Below are 8,930 nucleotides of genomic sequence, written 5' to 3'. Positions count from 1 at the left end.
CAGGGAACAGTGGGTTAACTGCCTTGTTCAGGGGAACAGTGGGTTAACTGCCTTGTTCAGGGAACAGTGGGTTAACTGCCTTGTTCAGGGGAACAGTGGGTTAACTGCCTTGTTCAGGGGAACAGTGGGTTAAACTGCCTTGTTCAGGGAACAGTGGGTTAAACTGCCTTGTTCAGGGGAACAGTGGGTTAACTGCCTTGTTCAGGGAACAGTGGGTTAACTGCCTTGTTCAGGGGAACAGTGGGTTAACTGCCTTGTTCAGGGGAACAGTGGGTTAACTGCCTTGTTCAGGGAACAGTGGGTTAAACTGCCTTGTTCAGGGGAACAGTGGGTTAACTGCCTTGTTCAGGGGAACAGTGGTTTAACTGCCTTGTTCAGGGGAACAGTGGGTTAACTGCCTTGGTCAGGGGAACAGTGGGTTAACTGCCTTGTTCAGGGTAACAGTGGGTTAACTGCCTTGTTCATGGGAACAGTGGGTTAACTGCCTTGTTCAGGGTAACAGTGGGTTAACTGCCTTGTTCAGGGGAACAGTGGGTTAACTGCCTTGTTCAGGGGAACAGTGGGTTAACTGCCTTGTTCAGGGGAACAGTGGGTTAACTGCCTTGTTCAGGGAACAGTGGGTTAACTGCCTTGTTCAGGGGAACAGTGGGTTAACTGCCTTGTTCAGGGAACAGTGGTTTAACTGCCTTGTTCAGGGGAACAGTGGGTTAACTGCCTTGGTCAGGGAACAGTGGGTTAACTGCCTTGTTCAGGGTAACAGTGGGTTAACTGCCTTGTTCATGGGAACAGTGGGTTAACTGCCTTGTTCAGGGTAACAGTGGGTTAACTGCCTTGTTCAGGGAACAGTGGGTTAACTGCCTTGTTCAGGGAACAGTGGGCTAAATGCCTTGTTCAGGGGAACAGTGGGTTAACTGCCTTGTTCAGGGGAACAGTGGGTTAACTGCCTTGTTCAGGGGAACAGTGGGTTAACTGCCTTGTTCAGGGGAACAGTGGGTTAAACTGCCTTGTTCAGGGGAACAGTGGGTTAACTGCCTTGTTCAGGGGAACAGTGGGTTAACTGCCTTGTTCAGGGGAACAGTGGGTTAACTGCCTTGTTCAGGGGAACAGTGGGTTAAACTGCCTTGTTCAGGGGAACAGTGGGTTAAACTGCCTTGTTCAGGGGAACAGTGGGTTAACTGCCTTGTTCAGGGGAACAGTGGGTTAACTGCCTTGTTCAGGGGAACAGTGGGTTAACTGCCTTGTTCAGGGGAACAGTGGGTTAAACTGCCTTGTTCAGGGGAACAGTGGGTTAACTGCCTTGTTCAGGGGAACAGTGGTTTAACTGCCTTGTTCAGGGGAACAGTGGGTTAACTGCCTTGGTCAGGGGAACAGTGGGTTAACTGCCTTGTTCAGGGTAACAGTGGGTTAACTGCCTTGTTCATGGGAACAGTGGGTTAACTGCCTTGTTCAGGGTAACAGTGGGTTAACTGCCTTGTTCAGGGGAACAGTGGGTTAACTGCCTTGTTCAGGGGAACAGTGGGTTAACTGCCTTGTTCAGGGGAACAGTGGGTTAACTGCCTTGTTCAGGGAACAGTGGGTTAACTGCCTTGTTCAGGGGAACAGTAGGTTAACTGCCTTGTTCAGGAGAACAGTGGGTTAACTGCCTTGTTCAGGAGAACAGTGGGTTAACTGCCTTGGTCAGGGGAACAGTGGGTTAACTGCCTTGTTCAGGGGAACAGTGGGTTAACTGCCTTGTTCAGGGGAACAGTGGGTTAACTGCCTTGTTCAGGGGAACAGTGGGTTAACTGCCTTGTTCAGGGGAACAGTGGGTTAACTGCCTTGTTCAGGGAACAGTGGGTTAAACTGCCTTGTTCAGGGGAACAGTGGGTTAACTGCCTTGTTCAGGGAACAGTGGGTTAACTGCCTTGTTCAGGGGAACAGTGGGTTAACTGCCTTGTTCAGGGAACAGTGGGTTAACTGCCTTGTTCAGGGAACAGTGGGTTAAACTGCCTTGTTCAGGGGAACAGTGGGTTAAACTGCCTTGTTCAGGGGAACAGTGGGTTAACTGCCTTGTTCAGGGAACAGTGGGTTAACTGCCTTGTTCAGGGAACAGTGGGTTAACTGCCTTGTTCAGGGGAACAGTGGGTTAACTGCCTTGTTCAGGGGAACAGTGGGTTAAACTGCCTTGTTCAGGGGAACAGTGGGTTAACTGCCTTGTTCAGGGGAACAGTGGTTTAACTGCCTTGTTCAGGGGAACAGTGGGTTAACTGCCTTGGTCAGGGGAACAGTGGGTTAACTGCCTTGTTCAGGGTAACAGTGGGTTAACTGCCTTGTTCATGGGAACAGTGGGTTAACTGCCTTGTTCAGGGTAACAGTGGGTTAACTGCCTTGTTCAGGGGAACAGTGGGTTAACTGCCTTGTTCAGGGAACAGTGGGTTAACTGCCTTGTTCAGGGGAACAGTGGGTTAACTGCCTTGTTCAGGGAACAGTGGGTTAACTGCCTTGTTCAGGGAACAGTGGGTTAACTGCCTTGTTCAGGGGAACAGTGGTTTAACTGCCTTGTTCAGGGGAACAGTGGGTTAACTGCCTTGGTCAGGGAACAGTGGGTTAACTGCCTTGTTCAGGGTAACAGTGGGTTAACTGCCTTGTTCATGGGAACAGTGGGTTAACTGCCTTGTTCAGGGTAACAGTGGGTTAACTGCCTTGTTCAGGGGAACAGTGGGTTAACTGCCTTGTTCAGGGAACAGTGGGTTAACTGCCTTGTTCAGGGAACAGTGGGTTAACTGCCTTGTTCAGGGAACAGTGGGTTAACTGCCTTGTTCAGGGGAACAGTAGGTTAACTGCCTTGTTCAGGGAACAGTGGGTTAACTGCCTTGTTCAGGGGAACAGTGGGGTTAACTGCCTTGTTCAGGGGAACAGTGGGTTAACTGCCTTGTTCAGGGGAACAGTGGGTTAAACTGCCTTGTTCAGGGGAACAGTGGGTTAACTGCCTTGTTCAGGGAACAGTGGGTTAACTGCCTTGTTCAGGGAACAGTGGGTTAACTGCCTTGTTCAGGGAACAGTGGGTTAACTGCCTTGTTCAGGGGAACAGTGGGTTAAACTGCCTTGTTCAGGGGAACAGTGGGTTAAACTGCCTTGTTCAGGGGAACAGTGGGTTAACTGCCTTGTTCAGGGAACAGTGGGTTAACTGCCTTGTTCAGGGAACAGTGGGTTAACTGCCTTGTTCAGGGGAACAGTGGGTTAAACTGCCTTGTTCAGGGAACAGTGGGTTAACTGCCTTGTTCAGGGGAACAGTGGTTTAACTGCCTTGTTCAGGGGAACAGTGGGTTAACTGCCTTGGTCAGGGGAACAGTGGGTTAACTGCCTTGTTCAGGGTAACAGTGGGTTAACTGCCTTGTTCATGGGAACAGTGGGTTAACTGCCTTGTTCATGGGAACAGTGGGTTAACTGCCTTGTTCAGGGTAACAGTGGGTTAACTGCCTTGTTCAGGGGAACAGTGGGTTAACTGCCTTGTTCAGGGGAACAGTGGGTTAACTGCCTTGTTCAGGGAACAGTGGGTTAACTGCCTTGTTCAGGGAACAGTGGGTTAACTGCCTTGTTCAGGGAACAGTGGGTTAACTGCCTTGTTCAGGGGAACAGTGGGTTAACTGCCTTGTTCAGGGAACAGTGGTTTAACTGCCTTGTTCAGGGGAACAGTGGGTTAACTGCCTTGGTCAGGGAACAGTGGGTTAACTGCCTTGTTCAGGGTAACAGTGGGTTAACTGCCTTGTTCATGGGAACAGTGGGTTAACTGCCTTGTTCAGGGTAACAGTGGGTTAACTGCCTTGTTCAGGGGAACAGTGGGTTAACTGCCTTGTTCAGGGGAACAGTGGGTTAACTGCCTTGTTCAGGGGAACAGTGGGTTAACTGCCTTGTTCAGGGAACAGTGGGTTAACTGCCTTGTTCAGGGGAACAGTAGGTTAACTGCCTTGTTCAGGAGAACAGTGGGTTAACTGCCTTGGTCAGGGGAACAGTGGGTTAACTGCCTTGTTCAGGGGAACAGTGGGTTAACTGCCTTGTTCAGGGGAACAGTGGGTTAACTGCCTTGTTCAGGGGAACAGTGGGTTAACTGCCTTGTTCAGGGAACAGTGGGTTAACTGCCTTGTTCAGGGGGAACAGTGGTTTAACTGCCTTGTACAGGGAACAGTGGGTTAACTGCCTTGGTCAGGGGAACAGTGGGTTAACTGCCTTGTTCAGGGGAACAGTGGGTTAACTGCCTTGTTCAGGGGAACAGTGGGTTAACTGCCTTGTTCAGGGAACAGTGGGTTAACTGCCTTGTTCAGGGAACAGTGGGTTAACTGCCTTGTTCAGGGGAACAGTGGGCTAACTGCCTTGTTCAGGGGAACAGTGGGTTAACTGCCTTGTTCAGGGGAACAGTGGGTTAACTGCCTTGTTCAGGGGAACAGTGGGTTAACTGCCTTGTTCAGGGGAACAGTGGGCTAACTGCCTTGTTCAGGGGAACAGTGGGTTAACTGCCTTGTTCGGGGGAACAGTAGGTTAACTGCCTTGTTCAGGGGGCAGAATGACAGATTTTTAATACCTTGGCAGCTCGGGGATCCAATCTTGCAGCCTTTCGGTTACTGGCCCAATACTCTAACCGCTAGACTACCTGCTGCCCCATGTGATGGGATGCAAAGACTTCTACCGTATTGCAAGGATATAGTGTCTCCATCCAGACAGGAGACAACTACCATACTGCAAGGACATAGTGTCTCCATCCAGACAGGAGACAACTACCGTACTGCAAGGACATAGTGTCTCCATCCAGACAGGAGACAACTACCATACTGCAAGGACATAGTGTCTCCATCCAGACAGGAGACAACTACCATACTGCAAGGACATAGTGTCTCCATCCAGACAGGAGACAACTACAGTACTGCAAGGACATAGTGTCTCCATCCAGACATGAGACAACTACCATACTGCAAGGACATAGTGTCTCCATCCAGACAGGAGACAACTACCATACTGCAAGGACATAGTGTCTCCATCCAGACAGGAGACAACTACCATACTGCAAGGACATAGTGTCTCCATCCAGACAGGAGACAACTACCATACTGCAAGGACATAGTGTCTCCATCCAGACAGGAGACAACTACCATACTGCAAGGACATAGTGTCTCCATCCAGACAGGAGACAACTACCGTACTGCAAGGACATAGTGTCTCCATCCAAACAGGAGACAACTACCGTACTGCAAGGACATAGTGTCTCCATCCAGACAGGAGACAACTACCGTACTGCAAGGACATAGTGTCTCCATCCAGACAGGAGACAACTACCGTACTGCAAGGACATAGTGTCTCCATCCAGACAGGAGACAACTACCATACTGCAAGGACATAGTGTCTCCATCCAGACAGGAGACAACTACCGTACTGCAAGGACATAGTGTCTCCATCCAGACAGGAGACAACTACCATACTGCAAGGACATAGTGTCTCCATCCAGACAGGAGACAACTACCATACTGCAAGGATATAGTGTCTCCATCCAGACAGGAGACAACTACCATACTGCAAGGACATAGTGTCTCCATCCAGACAGGAGACAACTACCGTACTGCAAGGACATAGTGTCTCCATCCAGACATGAGACAACTACCATACTGCAAGGACATAGTGTCTCCATCCAGACAGGAGACAACTACCGTACTGCAAGGACATAGTGTCTCCATCCAGACAGGAGACAACTACCATACTGCAAGGACATAGTGTCTCCATCCAGACAGGAGACAACTACAGTACTGCAAGGACATAGTGTCTCCATCCAGACATGAGACAACTACCATACTGCAAGGACATAGTGTCTCCATCCAGACAGGAGACAACTACCATACTGCAAGGACATAGTGTCTCCATCCAGACAGGAGACAACTACCCTACTGCAAGGACATAGTGTCTCCATCCAGACATGAGTCAACTACCGTACTGCAAGGACATAGGTTAGGGGAATAGTCACATTCCCCCTGACTGTCACCTACACTGACAGGGACACCAGGCTGGAGAGGAGAGGAGTCACATTCCCCCTGACTGTCACCTACACTGACAGGGACACCTGGCTGGAGAGGTGAGGAGTCACATTCCTCCTGACTGTCACCTACACTGACAGGGACACCTGGCTGGAGAGGAGAGGAGTCACATTCCTCCTGACTGTCACCTACACTGACAGGGACACCTGGCTGGGGAGGAGTCACATTCCTCCTGACTGTCACCTACACTGACAGGGACACCTGGCTGGAGAGGAGAGGAGTCACATTCCCCCTGCCTGTCACCTACACTGACAGGGACACCAGGCTGGAGAGGAGAGGAGTCACATTCCCCCTGACTGTCACCTACACTGACAGGGACACCAGGCTGGAGAGGAGAGGAGTCACATTCCCCCTGACTGTCACCTACTCTGACAGGGACACCTGGCTGGAGAGGAGAGGAGTCACATTCCCCCTGACTGTCACCTACACTGACAGGGACACCAGGCTGGAGAGGAGAGGAGTCACATTCCCCCTGACTGTCACCTACTCTGACAGGGACACCAGGCTGGAGAGGAGAGGAGTCACATTCCTCCTGACTGTCACCTACACTGACAGGGACACCTGGCTGGAGAGGAGAGGAGTCACATTCCCCTGCCTGTCACCTACACTGACAGGGACACCAGGCTGGAGAGGAGAGGAGTCACATTCCCCTGACTGTCACCTACACTGACAGGGACACCAGGCTGGAGAGGAGAGGAGTCACATTCCCCTGACTGTCACCTACACTGACAGGGACACCAGGCTGGAGAGGAGAGGAGTCACATTCCCCCTGACTGTCACCTACACTGACAGGGACACCAGGCTGGGGAGGAGAGGAGTCACATTCCTCCTGACTGTCACCTACACTGACAGGGACACCAGGCTGGAGAGGAGAGGAGTCACATTCCTCCTGACTGTCACCTACACTGACAGGGACACCAGGCTGGAGAGGAGAGGAGTCACATTCCCCCTGACTGTCACCTACACTGACAGGGACACCAGGCTGGAGAGGAGTCACATTCCCCTGACTGTCACCTACACTGACAGGGACACCAGGCTGGAGAGGAGAGGAGTCACATTCCCCCTGACTGTCACCTACACTGACAGGGACACATGGCTGGAGAGGAGAGGAGTCACATTCCCCCTGACTGTCACCTACTCTGACAGGGACACCAGGCTGGAGAGGAGAGGAGTCACATTCCCCCTGACTGTCACCTACACTGACAGGGACACCTGGCTGGAGAGGAGTCACATTCCCCCTGACTGTCACCTACACTGACAGGGACACCAGGCTGGAGAGGAGAGGAGTCACATTCCCCCTGACTGTCACCTACACTGACAGGGACACCAGGCTGGAGAGGAGAGGAGTCACATTCCTCCTGACTGTCACCTACACTGACAGGGACACATGGCTGGAGAGGAGAGGAGTCACATTCCTCCTGACTGTCACCTACACTGACAGGGACACCTGGCTGGGGAGGAGTCACATTCCCCCTGCCTGTCACCTACACTGACAGGGACACCAGGCTGGAGAGGAGTCACATTCCTCCTGACTGTCACCTACACTGACAGGGACACCTGGCTGGGGAGGAGTCACATTCCCCCTGACTGTCACCTACACTGACAGGGACACATGGCTGGAGAGGAGAGGAGTCACATTCCTCCTGACTGTCACCTACACTGACAGGGACACCTGGCTGGGGAGGAGTCACATTCCCCCTGCCTGTCACCTACACTGACAGGGACACCTGGCTGGAGAGGAGTCACATTCCCCCTGACTGTCACCTACACTGACAGGGACACCAGGCTGGAGAGGAGAGGAGTCACATTCCCCCTGACTGTCACCTACACTGACAGGGACACCAGGCTGGAGAGGAGAGGAGTCACATTCCCCCTGACTGTCACCTACACTGACAGGGACACCAGGCTGGAGAGGAGAGGAGTCACATTCCCCCTGACTGTCACCTACACTGACAGGGACACCAGGCTGGAGAGGAGAGGAGTCACATTCCCCCTGACTGTCACCTACACTGACAGGGACACCAGGCTGGAGAGGAGTCACATTCCCCCTGACTGTCACCTACTCTGACAGGGACACCTGGCTGGGGAGGAGTCACATTCCCCCTGCCTGTCACCTACACTGACAGGGACACCTGGCTGGGGAGGAGTCACATTCCCCCTGACTGTCACCTACACTGACAGGGACACCGGGCTGGAGAGGAGAGGAGTCACATTCCCCCTGACTGTCACCTACACTGACAGGGACACCAGGCTGGAGAGGAGAGGAGTCACATTCCCCCTGACTGTCACCTACACTGACAGGGACACCAGGCTGGAGAGGAGTCACATTCCCCCTGACTGTCACCTACTCTGACAGGGACACCTGGCTGGGGAGGAGTCACATTCCCCCTGCCTGTCACCTACACTGACAGGGACACCAGGCTGGAGAGGAGAGGAGTCACATTCCCCCTGACTGTCACCTACACTGACAGGGACACCAGGCTGGAGAGGAGAGGAGTCACATTCCCCCTGACTGTCACCTACACTGACAGGGACACCAGGCTGGAGAGGAGAGGAGTCACATTCCCCCTGACTGTCACCTACACTGACAGGGACACCAGGCTGGAGAGGAGAGGAGTCACATTCCTCCTGACTGTCACCTACACTGACAGGGACACCAGGCTGGAGAGGAGAGGAGTCACATTCCCCTGACTGTCACCTACACTGACAGGGACACCAGGCTGGAGAGGAGAGGAGTCACATTCCCCTGACTGTCACCTACACTGACAGGGACACCAGGCTGGAGAGGAGTCACATTCCCCCTGACTGTCACCTACTCTGACAGGGACACCTGGCTGGAGAGGAGAGGAGTCACATTCCCCTGCCTGTCACCTA

The 8,930-nt window shown here is 52.7% G+C and overlaps 1 long non-coding RNA gene across 2 annotated transcripts; it reads right to left on the bottom strand.

Annotated features, from left to right (window-relative positions):
- Positions 1-6,031: 6,031 nt before the first annotated feature.
- LOC127923541 (uncharacterized) lies at positions 6,032-8,700 on the bottom strand. Of its 2 annotated transcripts, none has more exons than XR_008114649.1 (4): positions 8,456-8,700; positions 8,171-8,225; positions 7,614-7,650; positions 6,032-6,082 (listed from the first exon to the last, which is right to left on the bottom strand). It is a non-coding gene; the product is annotated as an uncharacterized LOC127923541 (long non-coding RNA). The 2 variants fall into 2 exon arrangements; XR_008114650.1 differs by lacking the exon at positions 6,032-6,082 and adding an exon at positions 7,153-7,268.
- Between the last annotated feature and the right edge of the window lie 230 nt (positions 8,701-8,930).

The sequence above is a fragment of the Oncorhynchus keta genome, unplaced genomic scaffold, assembly GCF_023373465.1.
Source record: "Oncorhynchus keta strain PuntledgeMale-10-30-2019 unplaced genomic scaffold, Oket_V2 Un_contig_3000_pilon_pilon, whole genome shotgun sequence".
NCBI classification, from domain to species: domain Eukaryota; kingdom Metazoa; phylum Chordata; class Actinopteri; order Salmoniformes; family Salmonidae; genus Oncorhynchus; species Oncorhynchus keta.
This window is presented reverse-complemented; position numbering and strand designations above follow the sequence as displayed.